The 5,087-nt window shown below is 35.6% G+C and overlaps 1 pseudogene; it reads right to left on the bottom strand.

The window, feature by feature from the left end:
• Positions 1–334: 334 nt before the first annotated feature.
• LOC102972724 lies at positions 335–4,886 on the bottom strand (annotated as a pseudogene).
• Between the last annotated feature and the right edge of the window lie 201 nt (positions 4,887–5,087).

The following is a 5,087-nucleotide window of genomic DNA, read 5'->3' as shown; positions in this document are numbered from 1 at the left end:
TTGAAACACTTGGTTAAGCATTCAACACTTTGCCATTCACACTTTGCCTGTTTGGCTCATTCAAGTGTAGACCCAGAAGTTCAAGAGTCACAAAGTCCACATTCTTATTGGCAAAACTGATACACAGTGTCTCTAAGTCACTATGCTCATGGTTCAAAGCAATGCACATTCCCTTTTTACAGTTTACTGGACTTTTACGTGTTCAAATCACGATTTTAAATCTCTAGGTTTTCATTCCTCCAAACTATCTGAAGACACAGTGTGCCACATAGACTTGAAACTTCGGTTTTTCTATTTTCTTCGAACAGAAACATTTCTCAAGTGTCTACATGCTCTAGAAGGGGAATTTTGGGGAGGTGGCTACTTCTTTGGAATAGTCCCATACCATCAGGACTCTGAAGCAAGGGGAGGGTAAAGAGAAAAAAAGCTAAAACACAAGGTTCATCTGATAAGTTTTACATTAGTCATGATAAGCTGAAAGTATAAGATTGTGGCTTTGTCTCGAATAGCCCAAGTCTTGCTGTGAAAGTACTCGGCTGTCCTACTATAGCTTTTTCCTAGTGGGATGGTCATTCAAGTCTTGGCTGGGGAGTATGATTTGTTTACCTAGCAGGCATAAACTTCTAGGCACTCAGTTCATTTGGGACTTGCTCCAGTTTGCCTTAAGTCTGTTCATTTTTAGGAAAAACAAGTTGATCGCTGGGTCTACCATTGTGGATCTCAGTTGGGCACTGCTAGGCTGTTGGATTTGCCTGAGGTACTGCATTTAGGTAGTTCACTCTTGTATCTTTTGCTCCTTGGTTGCTAGTCACATTACAAGGATGTCTTCCATGAGTGCAGGCTCTTACAGCTTTAGTTTTTCATCAGACTCCCTTAAGCCAGGTCCATCATTATAATTAAAATCTGGAGTGCCTGGGTGGCTCAGTGGGTTAAGCAGCCAACTCTTGACTTCAGCTCAGGTCATGAGATTGAGCCGCATGTCAGGCTCCATGCTAACAGCATAGAGCCTGCTTGGGATTCTGTCTTGCCCTCTCTCTCCACCCCTCCCCTACTTGGAGGCCCTCAAAATAAATAAACAAACATGTAAAAAAAAAAAAATCTGTGTACTTGCCCTCCAAAGCTTGGACAAATAGTTCATATTGTTTTCATCTTAAAATTAACTCATTTCCTGCATTAACTATGAAGTTTGTTTTACTCAAACCTCTTTGGGAAGAGGTTGCTCCTTGGTCAGCTTGAAGCATCTCCAGACAGAGGCTGTGCCAGTGCCAGTCACATAAGCCAAGGCCGTGCTGCTGGCTTGCAACCCAGGCTGCCAGGCCCTGCTACCTCCGGCCTCCCAACTCCTCCTCCTGCTGCACCCCCTGTGCTCCCACTCCCCTTTCTAGATCATATTTATTTTTGGTGTCTCTGAAAACTTAATTTTCCCCTGAAAATTAAAAGTTCTTATTGTATATAGATGGATCCTCCTAACACTGGATGACACGAATGAAGACACTGTTAGTCCACACTTGTGAACCAGACAATACTATACCAATTAGATCAATTTTGACAAAGTTTATTTGACACTATGACACAGATGTTCAGTTTATGTTAGCTAATTATATATAATAGTTGTGCATATATGCATGTATACATATATACACACACATATATTTGCATACATATATGGTCATACTTATAATTTTATAGCTATAACTTGTGAAGTCATGGATGTTTAAGGATCATTCTATAAAGCAGGTTATATTCAAACACAGTATTACAATTTTTAAAAGTAATGTACACAAATTCCAGAATGTCAGGATTTCCTTGACAGATTGCTATAATAACCAAGAGATATATATGACTGCTGTTTCTATAGTAACAGGATAGAGTCAGGTAATCAAATACAGGATATATATATTTTTAAAATTTATACCCACCCATCCCCATCCACATACATGATAAAAGTTTCTTCTTTATATATACATTATTGGTTATACCTCATAACCAATAAATTTAAAAAAAAAGTCTTGACCATATTCCTCTAATATTTCTAAATACAGGTTACATCTAAAATTTTTGAAATGACAGAAACTGGTTTTCTGTTGATTACTTGCTCTTGTTTGTGTTATGGTTTGATTTTCATGAAATACTGTATTATAGACATAGGATAGATAAATGTAGAGATAGAGATTTATATTTTTCTAATTTTATATGCAGATTAATTCTTACCATTGAGAGAATTAAATTAGATCTCTCCAACTCAGATGTGAATGCATATCTATGTATATCTGGGTTCTCAACATTGCCATAATTGACACCTGGGACTAAATAATTCATTATGGGAGGTTGTCCTGTACAATATAAAATATTTAATAGCATCCCTGGTCTCTGTCCACTAAATGCCACCACCACTCCCAGTTGAGACAAGCAATGAATGTATACATCTCAGGCAATGTGTACCAAAGATGTCTTCAGTTGTTGCCAAATGTTCCCTGGGAGACAGATTGGCCCCTGTTGTGAAAAGCTGGTCTAATGTTTTAAAAATATTCATTGCCAGTCCAATACATATTAAAGATGATCAGGAATAAATTGATTTAAGCATTTGAACTATATGAAAACTAAATCAACAAAATTTTGATGAGTTTTCACTCTTCTAATCATTCAAATCCTGGGTCTTTAAAATATTAGCTATATCAGTAAATTTCTTTCCTAAAAAAAATAAGTCATTTAATAATATGTAATTAAAAAAATCACACAATATATATGTTAGGAAATTTAAAAGGTGTAAGATTTTGTGCTATGTACAAGCTAATTAATTTGCTTGCCATGTTTTCATGTATGCTGGTGGATGACATGAGATTCCTAAGTCAAAGACAGTTTATTGTCAATCAATAGCAGTAGCCAAATTATCTGATTTATATAAGTTCCCGAAGTCCCATTTTTTTACAGGGAGACACAAAGAGAGCCAGATGATAACTACATATGTAGGGTGGATTATATTATGGGAGAAAAACTCTGAGTCTAGAGAGTTCAAATCTCATCTAATGAGGAATTAGTATACTGTCCCTTTGTTCCAAAGGTGACAGTATGTCTTTCAAGCCTGTTTGCTACGAAAATATCCTATGAAAAAAGTCTGGAACAAAGACAGCCCTTGCTTTGCCCCCAAGATACACAAAAACATGAGACCCAGGGAGAATTGTTTCTCAACAGGTCCTACATACAGGTAGATTACATCAAATATAAACTCAAATTTAATTACTGCAAAACAAATGTTGAAACACTTTGAAATAAATAAAGACTGGCATATACTGACTTTATCACCATTATAAAAATATAAAACCTATGTAAGATGTGTAATGGCTGGCCCTAAATTTTAAAATAAAAATAACCATGCTTTTAATCGTCTTCCTGTTTTCCACTTCTAGAAAGAGTGTCCTGTGGTAATTACAGAATCATATTTGAGAACCAGCCTGCCTAGATTCAAATTTTCGGTTAGCTACTTACCAGTGATCCGACTTGAGAAGAGTTTTCTTTTTTTAACTGTTCACTCAGTTTTCTGTAAAAGAAAGATGCCAATACTTGTCACATCAGCTGTTTCTAAAATTATGAATGGTAATTCAATGTATACTGCATAGAAAATAAATTCTCAATAAATACTATTATTTCTTTTTCACTGTATGAGTGCATCCAGTTTGCAAGTCACTGAAGCAAGCATTGAAATGCCAAGATAAATAAGACACGATCCTTGTCTTCATGAAGATGATGGTTGTTGGATGAGAGAAACATTCACCAAAAGTTAGTTATGTTATCTTTAAATATGGTAAAGTTATGTAGAAAATATTATATTTTCTATTAAGGTCTTTTTATGCTATATAATTAAAGAAAATATGAGTATAATTTATAAATTAAAAAAGAATTTATTTTGTTTAACTTGAACAGTGAGTTTCCCATATCTCAAATAACCATATATAAATATACAAATATACAAATAACTATATTTTGTATTATGGTGTTTGGAGGTTGAATGAAAATTAAAATGCAATAATATTATTGCTTCTTTAAAAAAATTTTTAGCGTTTATTTTGGAGAGGGAGACAGAGAGTAAGCAGGAGAGGGACAGAGAGGGAGAGAGAAAGAGACAGAATCTGAAGCAGGCTCCAGGCTCTGAGTTGTGAGCACAGAGCCTGAGGCGGGGGCTCGAATTCACCAACCGTGAGATCGTGACCTGAGCTGAAGCTGGACCCTTAACCAACTGAGCTGCCCCCATTACTACTTCTTTTAAACCATTTAACATAGACATGGATATAATATTCATTCTAAAACATTGGTGATGTAGTAAAACATTGCTATATTTTAGCAGTCTAGTGAAATAAGAGATGGCTCTAACATTTATTACCGTTTCCTTAAAACACTTTTAAAGTTATTTTTAAGTTTTTTAATGTTTTTTTTTATTTATTTTTGAAAGTGACAGAACATGGGTGGGGAGGAAGAGGAGGAGAGAGGCACAGAATCCCAAGCAGGCTCCAGGCTCTGAGCTGTCAGCACAGAGCCTGATGCGGGGCTCAAACCCACAAACCGTGAGATCATGATGTGAGCCAAAGTAGATCAACTGACTGAGCCACCAGGTGCCCCTAAAGTTCTTTACCTTCTACACACAATTTCTAGAAAACTAAATTTATCTCAGATTGGGCCTTAAATTTTTGTTTCTCTGAATATTTTTGTGATGTTTCTGGGTTTAATTACAGGCTATTTTTTTTTTTTAATTTCTAACTTTTCCTTAGCATTAGTATTCCAGAATAGACAGTTAAGACTCATATTCTTGATATTTTCTAATATCGCTTCAAATTTTGTCTTTGGCAATTTGGGATGCTGTTTCTTTTACTTGAATCATCCTCCACGTCCATGATTCAGTTTACATACTAACTCAGCAAAAATTCTCTTTGATCTTCCTAATGAAAAATTTCTGTAACATGCTTCTATCTTTCATCCATTATTTTTTTCTAACCAATATTTGCTGCACTTTATGGGCCAAGCACTCTACAATGTGCCTAAAAGAGAGATTAAATAGGATACCACTTCTTCCTCTCCATGAACATGAGGTTTAG

Source organism: Panthera tigris, chromosome B3 (genome assembly GCF_018350195.1).
Source record: "Panthera tigris isolate Pti1 chromosome B3, P.tigris_Pti1_mat1.1, whole genome shotgun sequence".
Classification (NCBI taxonomy): domain Eukaryota; kingdom Metazoa; phylum Chordata; class Mammalia; order Carnivora; family Felidae; genus Panthera; species Panthera tigris.
Note: the sequence above shows the minus strand (reverse complement) of the source record. Positions and strands in the feature narration are given on the sequence as shown.